We start from the raw sequence: 19,144 nt of genomic DNA, 5'->3' as shown, positions 1-19,144 counted from the left end.
TCTTCCTGTTTTTAAATTCATCTTTCTGGAAGGTTCCTAGGTCTTCCCAAAGCCTGAGATATATCCACAGACAACTTCACCCCTACAATTACCTCAGGTTTATGCACGTGTGGTGTGTTATCATCACATCCAGACGCGTTTTCCTGTCCTTCATAGTTTAACTTTCAAAAGTATACGATGGATAAAATACAGGAATCTCCTCATGATCTGCCCTAAGAGGTGCTCACGCAGTCCAAGTAATTTAAATTTATAGGTAACAGAAAATATCACCAATACCTCTCAATTCTCTCTTTCTCTCTGTCTCTCTTCCTGTCACACACACACACACACACACACACACACACACACTATTATAAAAGCATCTAGGTGGTTAATTACTTAAATCCCACTGATTCCTCTTTGGGAATGCGCTACAAAGCAGTACCTTCTCCCCGAGGTGAAGAACTAACTAAAGGTGAAGAGGAAAAGCAAATATTTGGGATAGTCTTCATGCTAGATTATAACTTAAACCCTAAGTAACCTGGATTTGGCTGAAATTCCTTCTTTTTTTATTGTTTTTTTCTCCCTCCCCAAATAAACGGCATGAGATTGTGGTGCTAAAATAGAAATACCGTCGAATCGTGTTATTACAAAAATTTGGCAAAGCTACCAGTGAAATCATGTCCCTTGAAACATAACAACCACACACAGTAAAAACACAATTCCTCTCAACGCGGCCATAAACAGGGTGTTAGCCCTGTTCCTCAGGGTCAACACTATAAAAGGGTTCCCGCATACTGTGTGAACCCACATTCAACTCAGTAATTCTTATCTTGCCATTAGTGTCGCATGCTAAAATCCACGTCCCAGTAAATTGCTGTGTGTGGTATGTGAAATGTATTAAAAGTACATGAGGTAAAATTGTTTTCATGAGATCTCACTCGAACGCCTGATCATTAGAAGATCATTTTCTCATCCCCGTTATTGTACTTATTGTATTCCTCTGAGGCGTTTGCCCTTGACTGTGGAGGGGTGGGGTGGGCAAAGGGGCGCAGGACTTTTTTGAGATTTGTCAAAAGAGTGATGGAAAAAAATAGGGCTGAGAATTTTTTTAAAGCCCCCACACATTGTACTTAGTGGGGCCAAGCCTTGTCAATGCCACCCGGTTGCTGGCACTGGGCCTCATTCGTGGCAATGCTCACAGTCTAGTTACCAGGCCCCAAGCACGACTGTACAAGGGTCCCACGTGGAACATTTGGTTAACAGGCGAGGACGCTCCAGGCCAGCCCTCACTGAGGCTCGGGGCCATGGGAGTTTCCCAGTCAGGAGAGTGTTCACCGCTTGCCTCCAGTTATATGTTGCACAGCCCCACAGTGTCTGCTGGCACGGCCCAGATCCCTTCCACTGGGCGCCATATTATTTCACTCAGTCGGGAGCAAAGGAATATATCTGAGAATGTGTGAGGAGCCCACAGATTTTTCCAAGACTGTGATTTCAGCATTCATAAAGGTAAAGAGAAGTGGGATGGCTGAACGTTTTCCGTTTCAGTGATGTGAGTCTGTCTGAGGTGATGGTGGGGCTGCTCCAGAAGGGAAGGGGAGTGAAGCACAGGCACCGACCTCTCCTCGCCCTGCGTGTCTGCCCGGCCCAGAGCCCAAGACGTGTCAAATAGCGACATCCCCCATTCTTTCTCGTGAGGTGCCCCAGAGAGCTGATTTCAAGGAGTGGGTACAATTACAAGTGGGATGGCGGCACAGTTTAGCACGAGGAAAGGAGAGAAAAAAGAAGTCATTCTCGCTAAATATACCTGTGGTTTAAAGAAGATTTGGTTTTGGGGCGCCTGGGTGGCTCAGTCGGTTGAGCGTCCGACTTCGGCTCAGGTCATGATCTCACGGTTCGTGGGTTTGAGCCCCACGTCGGGCTCTGTGCTGACAGCTCAGAACCTGGAGTCTGTTTCAGATTCTGTGTCTTCCTTTCTCTCTCTGCCCTTCCCCTGCTCACACTCTGTCAATCTCTTTCTCTTGAAAAAGAAATAAACATTAAAAAATTTTTTTAAAAAGAGAAGATTTAGTTTTGGGGTGCCTGGGTGGCTCAGTCGGGCAAGGGCCCAACTCTTGGTGGCTCTGGCCAGGATCTCATGGTTCGTGAGTTCCAACACCGCATCAGGCTCTGCATTAACAGCACTGAGCCTCCTTGGGATTCTCCCTCCGTCTCTCTCTGCCCCTCCTTGCTCTCTTCCTCGTTCTCTCAAAATAAATAAATAAATGCAAAAAAAGAAAGAAAGATTTAATCAGATGCTTCAAAGACTGGACACCAGACAGAAACTAGGTCCTTTTGGAGGCTGACGGAATCCAAATGGAGAGGAGGCACTCCTGCAGGGGGAACGCTGTGTCTTTTGCAGGCCCTGTATGAGACAAGAAGTAAACCATTCATGGGAAAAATAAAACTGATTTTTCTGGAGTCGGTGCCATGAAGAGACAAAAACAAACAAAAAGCTATGGCTATTTGAACATTTTGTATATTAAGAGCTTAAGATGATGCCATTGGGCACAGTCTGGCATTCAGAGTCTCTCAGGAGAATAGAGGATGTTGCCAGAAGGTGAGTAGATCGGGTCCAGAAATCACAAGACCTACAGAACATTTAGAGGCAATAATATACAAAAGCCACAAGGCATGTGCTGATGTCTTTCCTAGAATTCAACTAGAAAGCTTCATTTCCCTTCCTGAAAATAGCCTTTTCTAGTTTTATTTCTCCAAAATGGAATCTTCCTTCCTTCCAAATCTGCTTCTCTCCTCAGAGGCAGTACAACTTTTCCTGGCATCAAAGAATACCAAAAGAATTTCCCCAGGAGATATGGATTTATATAAAAGGGGGTTCTTTCAAATTCAGCATGGGTAATCCCACACCATTCATTCATTCATTCATTCATTCATTCATTCAGCAGTTAACTACTATATGCCAAGCAGTGTGCTCAGGGCAGGACTGAGGTGCCACCAATGGCAAACTCTTCTAATATCTGGAGACTTTGTATTAAATCAGGCCTGTGTGCTTTCTATATATAAAGAGAGAGTTTCCTTATGTTTGTGTCATATTATCTGTGTGGGTATATATATATAGAGAGAGAGAGAGAGAGAGAGAGAGAAAGAGCGAAAGAGCAAGTCTTTAATTGTCCTTAGCAGGGGGAATAGAGAAAAGTAGGTCTTTTCCACCTCCCCAAAACAGAAGTTCTTATTAAGCGGGCTTGTTCTTTTTTAAGTAATTAATATTGAGCGAACAAAAGCTACTTAATTTCTGAATGTCTTAAGCTATGTCTAAATGGTACCAAAATACACGATTCTTCTAAAAGTCTAGCTAGTCATATTTAATTACATAGGGAAATATTTACCAAATACACTTCTGTGAAAAAGCAGGCCACAGGATAAAATGTGGACCATGATTCCAAACACATAAAAATTATACATATATACATATATGCATAAAGATAAACAGATAGATAGATGGATAGGTAGGTAGGTAGGTATAGATGATAGACAGGGAGATAGATGATAGATAGATAGATAGATAGATAGATAGATAGATAGATAATAGATAGCTAGAAGAAATGTACCTAAAAAAGGTTGAATGAGTGAGAAGTGATGGAAAGCTATAGATATTTTTATGTGTCTCTTTCTATATTTTTAAAATCATGAAAATTATTACAATGTCCACAATACCCAAATCTATCTGTAGATTTCATGCAATCCCTATCAAAATTCCAATGGCGTTTTTCAAACACATAGAAAATACTGTTCAAAATTTTATCTGGATCTATAAAAGCAATTCCGAGAAATAACAAATCTGGAGGCATCACACTTCCTGAAATCAAATTTTATTATAAAGTTACAATACTCAAAACAGTGTGGTACTGGCATAAAAACAGACACATAGACCAATGGAGCAGAATCGAAATCCCAGAAATAAACACATACAGCAAGTGGTATTTGACAAGGGAGCCAGGGTCTACGGCCATACTACCCTGAACACACCCAGTTATGGCTGACAAGGGAGCCAGGTATACTCAATGTGGAAAGGACAGTCTCTTCAATAGATTGTTCTGGGGAAACTGGATATTCACATGCAAAAGAACAAAATTGGACCCCTATCTTACCTCACTTGCAAAAATTAACTCAAAACGAATTAAGGACCTAAATGTAATACCTGAATCTGTAAAACGACCAGAAGAAAACATAGGAGAAAATTTCTTTGATATTGGTCGTGGCAGTGATTTTTTGCAGTAGTACAGAAATCACAACAAAAACAAAATTAAACAAATGAGACTACATTAAAGTAAAAAGCATCTGCACAGCAAAGGACCGAGCACAATGAAAAAGGAACTTATGAAATGGGAGAAAATATTTGCAAACCATCTATCTGACAAGAGGTTAATGTCCCAAATATATAAGGAGCCCATGCAACTCAATAGCCAACAAGCAAATAATCTACTTAAAAATGAGCAGAGGAACTAAACAGATATTTTTCCAAAGAAGACAAAGCAAATGGCCAACAGGTACATGAAAAGATATTTGTCACTAATCATTAGGCAAATGCCAATCAAAACCATGATGAGCTATCACCTCACATGTGTTAGAATGATTATTATCAAAGAGACAGGAGATAACAAGCATTGGGAAGGAAGGGAAGAAAGGGGAACATTCGTGCATTGTTGGTGGGAATGGAAATTAGTACCCCACTATGGAAAACACTGTCGAGTTTCCTCAACTTTTAAAAATAGGACTCCCTTATAATCCAGCAATCCCACTTCTGGTTATAAATCTGAAGGAGATAAGAGCACTATCTCGAACTTTCATGTTCATTGTAGTGTTATTCACAATACCAAGACATAGAAACAATCTAAGTGTCTATCATTAGGTGATTGCATAAAGAAGATGTGACAGTTATATGCAATGGAATATTACTCAGCCAAAAAAAAAAAGAATGAAATCTTGTCATTTGCAACAACATGGATGGACCTAAAGGGTGTTATGCTAAGTGAAATAAGCCAGATAGAGAAAGGAAAACACTGTATAATATCACTTGTAGGTGGAATCTAAAAAAAAAAGGTAAACTCATAGAAACAGAGAGTAGAATGGTAGTTGCCAGGGGCTGGAAACTGAGGGAAACAATGATACTGGTCAAAGGGTCCGAAAATCCAGTGATAAGGTAAATAAGCTCTGAAGATCTAATATATAGCATGTACTTATAGTCAACAATACTGTATTATACACTTGAACATCGCTAAAACAGTAGATCTTAAATGTTTTCACCACAGGGGCGCCTGGGTGGCGCAGTTGGTTAAGCGTCCGACTTCAGCCAGGTCACGATCTCGCGGTCCGTGAGTTCGAGCCCCGCGTCGGGCTCTGGGCTGATGGCTCAGAGCCTGGAGCCTGTTTCCGATTCTGTGTCTCCCTCTCTCTCTGCCCCTCCCCCGTTCATGCTCTGTCTCTCTCTGTCCCAAAAATAAATAAACGTTGAAAAAAAAAAAATTTAAAAAAAAAAAAAATGTTTTCACCACAAAAAAAGAAAAAGAAAAAAAGCATGTAAGGTGATGGATGTGCTAACTAACTTTATCATGGTAATCATTTCATGGTAGATACACGTACCGAATCATTGCCTCAGACGCTTAAACTTACACAATGTTATTTGTCAGTTATATCTCAGTAAAGCTGGGGTGGGGCGCCTGGGTGGTTCAGTTGGTTAAGCATCCAACTCTTGGTTTCGGCTCAGGTCACGATCTCATGGTTTGTGGGATCGAGACCCGCGTCAGGCTCTGTGCTGTCCTGCTTGGGATTCTCTCCCTCTCCTTCTCTCTCTGCCCCTAGCCTCCCCCCTCATCTCTCTCAAAATAAATAAACTTAAGAAAAAAAAAAGGCTGAGGGAAAAAATGAACAATTATCTCTAAAGACTGGGATTAGATGAAAAAGACATTTTCACTTTTTATTTTAGATTCATTTGCATTATGTTACATTAATCATACTTTAACTTACTTTGTTTTTACTTAAACCAGTTAGTTAACATACAGAGTAATATTAGTTTCAGTTATACAGTTTACTGATTCAACAATTACACACAAGACCCAGAGTTCAGGGCACCTGGGCGGTTCAGTCAGTTGAACATCTGACTTCAGCTCAGGCCATGATCTCGCAGTTCATGAGTTTGAGCCCCGTGTCAGGCCTCTGCTGTCAGCTCAGAGCCCACTTCAGACCCTCACTCCCCCTCTTTCTGCCCCTACCCCCACTCATGCTCTCAAAAATAAACAAACAAACAAACAAACAAAAAAAGGCCTGGTGCTTATCACAGCCAATGAAACCAACTTAGCTTTAACTTAAATTTAAGTACTTGAAAATTGAATTTATAAATTCAAAATTCAAATATGTAAGAATGTGATCATTTTGACCATATCTGTGTAATATAATCTTGAGAAATTAAAAAAAAAAAAATAAGTCAATAAAGTCTGAATCTACATACCCAATAGCCAGTTCTTCTGTATTTTAATTTAATTTTTTCCATTTTGTTCACCAAATATGACAGTACTACCCATATAGTGTAAATCTGGCCTCAAAAATTAGGTTTTAGGGGCGCCTGGGTGGCTCAGTTGGTTAAGCGGCCGACTTCAGCTCAGGTCATGATCTTGCAGTTCGTGGGTTCGAGCCCCGCATCGGGCTCTGTGCTGACAGCTCGGGGTCTGGAGCCCGCTTCAGATTCTGTGTCTCCCTCTCTCTCTGTCCCTCCCCCACTCATGCTCATCTCTCTCCCCCCCCTCTCAAAAATAAACATTAAAAATTTTTTAAATTAATTAGGTTTTAATATCATATTTGAAAGAAGCCCAACTCTAAATTCCCAATTTTAACAAATTCTCCATTTTTAGAACACAGAATGGTTCTTCATCCTTGGCAATTAAATTCCAAATGCTATTTTGGGTGCTATCCAGGGGCTTCAGATCACAGAAAACCGTGCAAGCTCTTGTGTGCCTCGTTCAGAAAGTGGAGACTGGAATAAAATTCTCCAGAGTGACTTCCTCCTGGCCCCTGATGCTTCAGTCACCCCACAGAAGCCTGACTGATGCCATGTGCTCCAGAAAAGGGGTCTGCCAACCCCAACAAGATGGGGATCTCAGAAGTGCTCAAATTCTTGGCTGGGTCAGCTGATTTAACAGCCTCTTTATAGAGGATGTTTTTATTTTTGATCCTATATCCCAGAAATTTGAGTTTCTTGGAATAGAAAATGTGAATGTGGGTGGGCCTACCCCTTTCATATTCCCTCTCTCTCTCTCTCCCCCACCCTCATTTCACATCCTTCAGTCTTTTCCCCCAAGCACTTTCTTCTCTCTGTAGGCTGTTCTTTCTCCCCATTCCCTGCAGAGACATTCTCTCTGATTCTCTCTTCACTCTCATGGATGGTTTTCTCTACCCTAGACCTAGCAGTTGCTTGAATCACTTCATGGCTACTCTAATTCAGACACCAAGATGACCAAAATAAACAAGCAGGATGAAAGTCTTCCTAATTTTTCAAACATCTCAAGGATCAAAGGAGGCCAACTGTGGCAAAATTCATCCGTTACTTCTAAATGACTGCTCTCCAAACCGCCCCCCCCCAGGTCTCCCCCACAAAGGACAAGAAACCTGTAGTGTCTCTGACAACTAAATTGAGTCTCTGGATACAATTTCAACATTTTTCTGCACCTTCAATCTCTTTCTTCCTCTCCTTTCTCACTTGGCCAAAGACAGACTATGAACCGATTTTATTTTCAAAGATTCTATTCTGGCCGCTGCAGCCTAAAAACAAAGCAAGGAGTCACAAAGTGAACCTCATCCCCAGTTACAGCCTTCCCACCAGCCATACTCTCTGAGTCCCTTCGGTTTGCGTGTAAGGCCAAATGTGGGTCACGCAGGGGACAGGGTGGGCTGAGGAACCACGCTAGCTGTGAAGGCCTCTGGAAGTCACATCCCCTCTGTGTGCCTTAGGTACCTTGTAGTTACTTATTAGAGCCACTCACAGATATCACTCTTCTCTGCTCCCAGTTATGTGCTAGAATTTCCCTTCCCTACCCCCTCTGTAGATAAGCATAGCCATATGACCTGTGTTGTTCCAATTAAATGTTAGCAGAAATGCATGGATGGCTTCCAAGCAAAAACTAAGAGTCAGTCACCAGATTCCTTTTTTCCTTTTCCAGAGACCATAACAAACATATTTCAAGATGGGATCTCCATCACCCTGGGTCCCTGGATGACTTCAATGAGTAGCACTCCCTCTGCCACCCCATGTAGAATGGACCCCATAGTAGCATGTACACTATAAGCCACTGAGATTTGACAGTTCTTTGTGATGTATCATACCAATAATGTTCTTCCACTTCTTCTTGGGATGTCTTCCCAAACCAATCCTGAATCCTGCAGGTTATCCCATATTATACAGCAGAACACTCTTTCTACTTAGGTTTCCCTAAAAGTGTCTTTTGTTCACTTCATCATCGTCCAATTTTGCTACAAGGACAGGAGCTATGTCCTCTGTTCCTCTGATGCAGTTTCTATATTCCTTCTGCAGTTTCCAGATTTCCCCACGTGCACCCTTCTCTCTTTCTCTTGCAGTTTCCACAATCACCCCATATGTATCCTAACCCCCACCGCTCAGGACCTGTGGCAGGACCTGCATTTAGCAGATGCTCCGTTAATGTTTTTTGCTGACTCGTTTTAACCCATGCCAAGATATACAGAAAAGGGGAAACAAACAACGGCTTGCCCAGGATGGGTCATCAAGGTGATTGCAACTCCTCCTTCACCTAAATGAGGATTTCTTACAATTCGAACATGTTTTATTATCCAAAGGGGTAGCTGCATAGGCTTGCAAAGCATTGCCCCAAGAGGCCCAAGTGGTTTGTCATCTTGCTCACCTGATTACAGTCATTAAGAAAGTACATGAGAACTTGAGCTACCCAACGCATCCAAGGGTCCCTCTGGGTTCACCAGAGAGGCCTGGGAATCACAATAACCCACTTCCACAGCATGGCCACCTCTCCCTGCAGGAATCTGCTGTGTAGACAGACCCCTTTGGGTACTTCCTGCCAAGAAGATAAATCTGAGCTTTCTCAGGGCAGAGCAAAGGCGCTATGAGACAAGGCATGATTCAGTGGCTTTCCATACATCATTTGTTTGTCTATCTGTTTGGGTTAGCAAACCAGCTCTCAAAGAGCCACTAAAGAGTGGATTAGGAGCAGAACAGACAACAGAAATCCAGAGATAACTGCTGAAGCTGACTTCAGTCTTACACTTCTCCTTTCTCCTTTAAATAGGCAATGCGCTTTGTTTGTGTTTGACAGCTCAGTGGTGGCTAAGCATGTGGGGCACAGAATCTCTTTCAGTTCCACATTGCCTAGTTTCCCAGAAGCCAGCCTTAGATCTCTAAGCCACAACAAAGAGATGCCCATTTAGCAAACTGACCTCCTTTATCCCCACGGGCGCTTCTGTATTTTCAAAATGGTAGGCTGCACCTGAGGGAAACGAAAACATTTTATACTGCCTGTTTTCAGCCTGGACATCGGTCCCTCTCAGACGCGCCTGCTCACGGGGCTGCAAATAAACTGGAAAAATAAGAGCCATAAACAGCCCCACCCTCACATTAGCCAAGCCTTCAACATGTGCTCCCGTAATTAGAGTACTTACTTATGGGAGATCCACTTCCTCCCTTCTTCGGTGAGGCTCCTTCTCCAGACAACCTCCACACTTCCTTTTGGTTAACACAAAGCACTGTTCACGTGCATAATCTGCTTCCAAGAGATCCAGTGAATAGACTCGGCTACACGGGTACTGTGATTGCAAGAGACACAGAAAGATAAGCATGCGTTCACACCGTCCACGTGAAATTGAAGTGAAGCTATTTAGGAGAATGGAACTTAAAATTTTGCCAATCAAATTTCATCCCTTTAATTTTTTTTTTAAGTTTGATTTTATTTACTTGAGCGAGACAGAGACAGTGCAAGTGGAGGAGGGACAGAGAGAAGAAGAGAGGGAATCCCAAGCAGGCTTTGTGCCACCAGCACAGAGCCCCCGCCGGGCTCGAACTCACAAAACCGCCAGATCGTGACCTGAGCCAAAACCGAGGGGCCACGGGCACCTGGGTGGCTCAGTCGGTTGAGCATCAGACTTCATTCAGCTCAGGTCATGATCTCATGGCTCACGGTTTGAGCCCCAGGTCCAGCTCTGTGCTGACAGCGTGGAGGCTGGAGCCTGCTTTGGATTCTGTGTCTCCCTCTCTTTCTCTGCCCCTATCCCGCTGTGCCCCTCCCCCCACTCACATTCTGTCTCTGTGTCTCAAAAATTAAAAAAAAAAAAAATTAAAAATAATGAAAATTAAAAAACCAAGAGTTGACGCGTAATCGACTGAGCCACCTAGGCACCCCCTATTTTGTCTCTTTAGAGACTCCCTCTTGAACCACCCCATCTAAGTTTATGTCCTCCTCCTTATCACTTTGTGTATCCTAGCCTTGTTTTTTTAACAGACCTTATCATTTGAAATTCTTTTATTTATCTCTTGGTTTGTTTGTTTATTGCTTGTTTGTAATATTGGAATGTAATCTCCATAAGCAGGAATTTTGCCTAGAACATTTCCTAGCATGTAGTTGGTGCTAAGTAAATCTTAGCAGTTTTAGGTAGAGAGAGATGCTTACACAAACATAAAAAGTTCCCAATTAGTAAGGGAGAAACTATTAACACTGATTCTGTTGTGCCCAGAATTCGTGATCCCCAAAGACCACCAGGGAGCCGAGTCCGATGCAAAAGCAAAGAGCCTTTATTCGAGCTAGCTCGAGCTCAATCCCCTACCTGCACCGACGCAGAGGTGAGATACCGGAGAGAGAGAGCGGGTTTTAAGAGCACAAAGGTTTTATAGGGATCATGGCCTCAGCCGATTGGCTGGGGAAGGGTCGTGGCCTCAGCCGATTGGCTGGGGAAGGATCAGCGTCCCGTCACGCAGGTTGCCGGGCGTGGTTTGATCGGGAAATTTGAACGGGTGAGCGGGAAGTTACTCAAGGGGAGGATACAGAACAAGATGGAGTCGGCCGGCCTAGGTCTGCTCTTTCATTCCCCCCCTTGTCATGTATCTTGCAGACCCAATCATGGCACCGGCTGCATTTCTATTTTGTCCTCTCCTGTTATTAGGGGCTTGTACTGAGCACGGAGGACTGAGCTTGTGTCTCTGATCTGCCAGGTAATGTTTTGGGGGCCGTGGGGACTCCCGGCAGCATGAGCAATGACAAGCAGAGTTAACAGTGTTATCAATATCAGGTGGGTCGAATTCGCTGTAACTTGACCTCGAGCGGGTTGTGCTGGTCCCAATTGATGGCCCATTGTGTGACGAAGTCCTTCCGGATCGAGGAGGGGTCCGCTGGCCGAACGTGGGTGTGATGGACCCAGGTCGCGATGCCGTCTACTTTGAGAGCGGTGGGGGTTGTCAGCACCACGCTGTAGGGTCCCTTCCAGTGCGGCTCAAGGTCTCTCGGTGGTGCCTCTTGACGTAGACCCAGTCTCCCGGCCTGTACTGATGAGGTGTCGGGGTCGGGCCAGCGTCATAGATGGCACGGTGGCGCGGCCAAATGTCCTCGTGCGCCCTCTGCAGCCCTCTCAAGGAAAGAAAAAGTTCTTGATCTTTAAACTCAGCAGAAAGTTCAGCTCGAAGGTTGGGAATAACAGGGGGTGGCCTGCCAAACATGATCTCGTAGGGAGTAAAACCCGGAGTGTAAGGAGTGTTTCTAACCCGGTAAAGGGCCTACGGTTGGAGAGTCACCCGGTCCCCGCCAGACTCCATGGTTAATTTGGTAAGGGTCTCTTTTAGGGTTCTATTCATTCTTTCTACCTGTCCTGAGCTCTGGGGCCTATAAGTACAATGTAATTTCCAGTTTGCCCCCATAGGCTTGGCTACTGCCTGTGTTACCTGGGAGATAAAAGCTGGTCCATTGTCTGATCCTACCATAGCAGGAAAACCATACCTGGGTAAGATGTCTTCTAGTAGCTTCTTAGCCACCGTCTAAGCCGTTTCATGCTTGGTTGGGTATGCCTGCACCCAGCCAGAGAAGGTGTCTGTAAATATTAAAAGATATTTATAACCATACTTTCCTGGTTTAACTTCAGTGAAGTTGACCTCCCATTGGGCTCCCCGTCTGGTGCCTCTGAGCCTGGTTCCTTTTTTATTTGATGTGGCTCTCGCGTTGGTGAGTTGGCAGGTCTTGCAGGCAGATACAACTTACTCTATTTTGGTGTCCTGTTGGTGAATCTTGATGCCCGCATGTCGGATTAAGTCTTTTAATTTTCGGGCCCCCATGTGAGTAGACCAATGCATGTGCTCTAATACTGAGACTCCAAGCTGGTCTGGCAGCACGAGCTCCTTGTTAGGTGTATACCACCATCCCTTTATCTCCTGGGCCATGGGGAGTTTCTTGATCCGCTGTACCTCCTCCTGGGAGTATTTGGGCTGGTCTGGTAAAACTGGGTCTCCCGGGTCCGGTAGTTGTATGGTCATGGTGGGGACTGAAGTAAGGGCTACTGCCTTGGCTGCCTGGTCAGCCTTTCGATTACCTCTAGCTACCGGGTTATCAGTTTTCTGGTGCCCTTGGCAGTGGATAATGGCCAGCTTGGCAGGAAGCCATAAGGCCGTAAGCAGGTCAAGTATCTCCTGCTTATTTTTTATAGTCCGGCCTCCACCATCAGTAACCCCCTCTCCTGATAAATTGCCCCATGGATATGAGCTGTGGCAAACGCATAACGGCTGTCTGTGTAGATGTTAAGCTGTTTTCCAGCTCCCAGCGTTAGTGCCTTGGTAAGGGTGACGAGCTCTGCTTGCTGGGCTGACGTTCCAGAGGGTAGAGTCTCCGCCCATACAATGTCTGTTTCCGTGACCACCTCTGCACCCACATACCTGTGTCCGTCCCGCACAAAGCTGCTGCCATCAGTGAACCAAGTAGCCTCGGCATCGGGGAGGGGCCGGTCGGTCAGATCTGTCCGGAATCCACATACTTGCTCCAGGATCCCCGCACAGTCATTTAGTGGAGCACCTAGGTCAGGGTCAGGCAGCAGGGTTGCAGGATTGAGGGCTGCACTGGGGTGGAACCGCACCCGTGGAGGGTTGAGTAGGAGGCTCTGGTGATGAGTCATACGTGTGTTGCTCATCCATCTGTCAGGAGGCTGTTTCAGGACCCCTTCAATGGCGTGTGGGGTCATGATCCAGATCTCCTGTCCTAGGGTCGGTTTGTCTGCGTCCTTGACTAGGAGTGCTGTCGCCGCAATAATTCTTAGGCATGGCGGCCAGCCGGCAGCCACTGGGTCTAGCTTCTTGGACAGGTAAGCCACCGGGCGGTTCCAGGGGCCTAAGGCTTGAGTTAGAACCCCTTTTGCTATTCCCTTGTGTTCGTCTACAAAGAGGTGGAAGGGCTTCGTAATGTCTGGTAGGCCCAGGGCTGGGGCACTTAGGAGGGCCTTTTTTAACTGATTAAACAGTTTCTTCTTTTTCAGTCCATTTAAATGTTTGCCCCTCTTTGGTAGCTTCATATAGGGGCCTGGAGATCTCAGCAAAACCCGGAACCCAGAGGCGGCAGTAGCCGGCCGATCCTAGGAATTCCCTTACTTCCCTTCGGGTGGTGGGAGTAGGGATCTTTAGGACAGTTTCTTTTCTGGCATCTGATAACCTCCGCTGTCCGCCCTCCAGGCTATATCCCAGGTAACTTACCCTCTCCCTGCATATCTGAGCCTTCTTCGCGGATGCCCGGTACCCTAAGGCCCCCAGGGTAGCCGGCAGGTCCTGGGTCCCTCGCTCACAATCTTTGGCCGTGTCGGCAGCAATCAGGATGTCATCTACGTACTGTAGGAGGGTGAGGCCAGGGTGCTCCCTTCTGTACTCACCCAGGTCCTCGTGTAGTGCCTCGTCGAAGATGGTGGGCGAATTTTTGAATCCCTGAGGTAGCCGTGTCCAGGTGAGTTGCCCACTGTAGCCCTCCTCCGGATCATGCCACTCGAAGGCGAACAAGGGTTGGCTCTGGGGTGCCAGCGGCAGACTGAAGAAGGCATCCTTTAAATCTAGTACAGTATACCAGACCCTGGAGGGCGCCAAGGAGCTCAAGAGAGTATATGGTTTGGGAACAGTTGGGTGTATGTCCGTGACCCTCTTATTTACTTCCCGGAGGTCTTGTACCAGTTGATAGTCATTTGTGTGAGGCTTTTTGACCGGCAGTAGGGGGGTGTTCCCCTGGCAAGGAACTAGTACCCCTAGGCTTCATAGTCTCCGGATGTGTGGCTGGATTCCCTTCCAGGCCTCCTGAGACATGGGGTATTGTTTGATCCTTACCGGACCTTCTCCTGGCTTGAGCTCTACCAGGACCGGGGTCCTGTGAGCGGCTAGTCCTATCCCCCCAGTCTCTGCCCAAACCGAGGGGAATTCTTGTAGCCATCTGTCTATATTATCCTCTCTCAGGAGGGCCTCCTGGTGGAGGCGGTATTCATCCTCTAGTTTCATGGTCAGGACCTGGATGGGGTGGCCCTTGCCATCGGTGACCTGAGGCCCCCCCTTGTCTGAAAGTTATCTGAGCTCCAATCTTGGTCAGAAAGTCCCGTCCTAACAGCAGGTAGGGGCATTCCGGTATTACCATAAAGGAGTGGGATACCCGGCCTGTCCCCAAATCTACCGTTCTTCGGGTAGTCCATGAATACTGGCTCATACCAGTTGCCCCTTGTACCCAGGACTTCTTGCTGGCTAGTTTTCCTTGTGGGGTGCAGAGGACCAAATGTTGTGCTCCGGTGTCGACGAGGAAGTCAACAAGGGTCCCCTCCACTTTAAGAGTTACCTTGGGCTCGGGGAAAGGGTCCGAACCCTGACTCCCCTAATCACTCAGTTCATCTAGCTCTAAGACTTTTACTCGATCAGTCTTGCTTCCCTTCCCGCCGGCCTTTTTCGGACACTCTCGGGCCCAATGCCCTATCTCCTTGCAGTATGTGCACTGATCTTTCTGCAGCCTCTGCTTCCCCCCCTTCCTCTTGAGTCGCCTGCCAGCTGCCCGAGATGGCGGTCTTGTTCCTCGGGGGAGTCAGCAGTGTGGTAGCTAGTAGTATTCTGGCCAAGTCTCGAGTCTGCTTACTGCTGGCAGCCGCCATGGCACAAGCCTGCTTATCCTCAGGAGGCTCCCAGTTATTATATACCTTTTCAGCTACCACTAGTAAGTCCTGCAGACTTTTTTCTCCTAGCCTATCTATTTTCTGTAATTTTTTCCTAATGTCTATGGCCGATTGGTTTACAAAGGCCATGATAACAGCTGCTTTGCTTTCTGGAGCCTCTGGGTCCATGGGGGTATGGGTACGGAATGCCTCCATGATCCGTTCTAAAAAGGCAGCCGGAGATTCATCTTTTCCCTGTTGTACATTTCCTACCTTGGCCAAATTGGTTGGCTTTCTAGCAGCCATTCGGAGACCCCCCATTAGAGTCTGGCGGTAGACCCGGAGCCTCTCCTTACCTTCTGCCGTGTTGAAATCCCACTGGGGCCGAGTTAAGGGGAAGGAGGCATCTATCTGAGCCTGGTTGGTGGTGGAATTCCCATCTGTGCCCAGAACTAGTTTTCAGGCCTCATTGAGGATTCTTTCTCTTTCCTCAGTCGTGAACAGGACCTGCAAAAGCTGCTGGCAATCGTCCCATGTGGGCTGATGGGTAAAAAGAACAGAGTCTAATAAATCAATAAGCCCTGCCAGTTTCTCAGAAAACTTAGGATTCTGAGGTTTCCAACTGTAGAGGTCACTAGTGGCGAAAGGCCAATAGTGATGGGGCTGATTCCCCTCTGCATCTGGGGGGTCCGGTGACTCGCAGGGGCAGAATAGTGGAGTCAGCGGCAGAAGTGGATTGCTCCCTCTGAGCCCTTTGTCTGGTAAAGGGCGGGCTTCCCACTGGAGCATTTCTGCCTCCCGCTCTCGGAACAGTGTCTGCCTCCCCCAGAGGAGGAGGATGGTGTTCTTCCAGCATCCTAAAGGGGTTATACGGGGGAGGAAAAATTAATTCTTCTTCAGTCCCCCCTTGTAGGACAGGGTAGAGGGGTGCTGAAGGCTGGGTAAGACTTTTCTTGTTCTCCTTCTCTGTCCCCTGTAAAGCAAGAATGGGTTTTGGCTCCAGAGGGCGTGGGGCTAGGAAGGGCTTAAGCCAAGAGGGTGGGTCTTCTACAAGGTCCTGCCAAGTGATAACGTAAGGGAGCTGATCAGGATGGCCCGTCTTAGGCCGAGAGATGATACCCCTGACTTGGTGGATGGTAGGGAGGTCAAAGGTCCCCTCTGGTGGCCATCTGACATTGAAAGCTGGCCACTCGCTAGAACAAAAAACCTGCCACCGACCCTTTCAGACTTCCACACTGAGGTTGTTAGCTCTTTGGCTGACATCCTTAAAGTAATCAATCATAATGGTTAGAGGGGTAGTCTGAGTCTTTCCCATAACGTCCGTCCAGTAAGTCCACAGAACAAAACAGAGAAACACAGAAACAGACAAACAGAGGGCCCTTAGAAACAGTCTTCCACCTCCGTGGGAGCAAAACCGAAAGCTAGACAATGGCCTCACGCTGACTGGCAGGAGCGACCCACCTGGTCTCAGACCTTTGAGGGGATTCCACATCCCTCCAGAAGGGAGGATCGGGACGTCTTCCGAAACTCCCAGCCCGTGGTCCCCCAGTGTGTCCACTTAGACCACGGCGGGCACTACCAGAATTTCAGAAATGAGCTCACACAGAAAAGACAGGGAACGAACAGACACCAACCGTGGCCAATCAGTCTCTCTGGGTTGGGAGTCCCTCGGGGGTCTTGGGGATCCCAGACGAGCCCCCAAATGTTATGCCCAGAATTCGTGATCCCCAAAGACCACCAGGGAGCCGAGTCCAATGCAAAAGCAAAGAGCCTTTATTCGAGCTAGCTCGAGCTCAATCCCCTACCTGCACCGACGCAGTGGAGAGATACCGGAGAGAGAGAGAGGGTTTCAAGACCACAAAGGTTTTATAGGGATCATGGCCTTAGCCAATTGGCTGGGGAAGGGTCATGGCCTCAGCCTATTGGCTGGGGAAAGGTCGTGGCCTCAGCCATTTGGCTGGGGAAGGATCAGAGTCCCATCACGCAGGTTGCCGGGTGTGGTTCGATAGGGAAGTTTGAACGGGTGAGCGGGAAGTTATTCAAGGGGAGGATACAGAACAAGATGGAGTCAGCCAGCCTAGGTCTGCTCTTTCAATCAGCATGGCAAAATTGTCCTAAGAATTCCAAATATTGGGAAAAAAGGCTTTTGCCTCTCAATCTGTACCCTTTTGTACCATGTGCATTTTTACTATGAAGATATATTTCTTTCATAATGAAAACATAAAAAATAATAAATTTAAATATATGACTATATAAAAATTTGAAATTTGATATGACAAAAAAAAATACCACAAAGTTAAAACATAAACAATGTATTAGGAGAAAAAAAGTTTCATCACAGATACAAAGTAATATAATTCCTAATATACAAGGGAGCATCTAAAAGTTAATTGGAAAAAAAAAGTCAATAGAAAAAGGGGTAAAAAACATGAATAGGCAATTCAGAGGAATGAATTTCCAAGAGGCAAATAAATCAATAAAAATATATTCAACCTCATCGGTGGTTAGAGAAATGTTAAGTTAAGATGAAATACCAGGGGCGCCTGGGTGGCGCAGTCGGTTAAGTGTCCGACTTCAGCCAGGTCACGATCTCGTGGTCCGGGAGTTCGAGCCCCGCATCAGGCTCTGGGCTGATGGCTCAGAGCCTGGAGCCTGTTTCCGATTCTGTGTCTCCCTCTCTCTCTGCCCCTCCCCCGTTCATGCTCTGTCTCTCTCTGTCCCAAAAATAAATAAACGTTGAAAAAAAAAAGAAAAATTAAAAAAAAAAAAAAGATGAAATACCATATTTCCATGCATCAGATTAACAATAATTAAAAACAATCAGCGTGAATGAGGCTGTGAGGAAATCAGCTCCCCCACATACTTATGGATACAGGGGTGGAGAAAAGGAGTGTAAATTGCTACAATGTTTTGGAAAGTGATTATGCAATATCTATCAAAATTTAAAATATACATGTCCTTTGGTGATCAATTTTATGGTTTGAACTCTTCCCGGTAGAGATAAACATATAGATAAGAATATGTTTTAATATTGATGCAGCCCAGTTTTTAATGCCAAAACAACCCTAAAATCGCATCAATAGAGGACTAATTAAACAAAGTTTATATACCCACATAACAAAACTTTTAAAGATATTAAAAATAAGTATAGTCTTTATTGGCTAGAGAACTGTTTATAATATGTGAATAGGAAGTTACAGGGCAATGTAACTAATGTAATTAATAATCCCATTTAAACACACACACACACACACACACACACACTATTCCCTTCAAGACTCTAAACACAGTGTTCTGTACATATACATACATACAAACATGCACACATATGTATACACACACAGGCATATGTTTTTACGTTTGCATGAGTGTGGAGAAAAACAGGAAATGATATATAAGGCATTGCTAACGCTGGGACATTGAAGAGATCCTGGTGTTAAGTAAAGGAAAAAAATATTAATTTGTTTATCTCTTTGATTTAACCTATTAAAATGAGTAAAAGCAGCATAATTAGATGCAAAGAAAGCTGATGGCTTTCCCATTCACCGCACAGTCCTTAAGTCTACCTCCATGCCTTAATTTTCTCTACAAAGAAAAGCCAGCCCTATTATGGGTCTGTTTGTTCCTTAGGAAGAAAGACATCTACTGACCAGGATTTACCCAGCCTTGTTCATCCTGAGTAATTGGAACGTTGTGGGACTCCTGCTGTCACACTACAAGGGGCCAGGCCCTGATCAACCCAATCACCCGACACTCTCCTTGAGGCAGCAGCAAGGCCCACAACAAGCCCGGAAGGGGAAAGAAGTATAATTACTAGCCTTCTTGGGCGACCCCTGTTTCCTGGTTTAGGTTGGGTGCATACCCTCCGTGAGACTCCAACCTTGTGGGAAACTGCTCCTTGGAACGCTATGACTTCTGACTATGAAGTTCCAAGGCCAAAGATTTGACTTGATCCAGGACTCTGATCCAGAGTTGCATCTAGCCAGTCCTGAAATGT

The 19,144-nt window shown here is 45.7% G+C and overlaps 1 pseudogene; it reads right to left on the bottom strand.

The window, feature by feature from the left end:
* Positions 1-10,878: 10,878 nt before the first annotated feature.
* LOC115504856 lies at positions 10,879-18,821 on the bottom strand (annotated as a pseudogene).
* Positions 18,822-19,144: the final 323 nt, after the last annotated feature.

Source organism: Lynx canadensis, chromosome F1 (assembly GCF_007474595.2).
Source record: "Lynx canadensis isolate LIC74 chromosome F1, mLynCan4.pri.v2, whole genome shotgun sequence".
NCBI lineage: Eukaryota > Metazoa > Chordata > Mammalia > Carnivora > Felidae > Lynx > Lynx canadensis.
The sequence above is the reverse complement of the archived record's forward strand: the minus strand, read 5'-3'. Positions and strand labels throughout refer to the sequence as shown.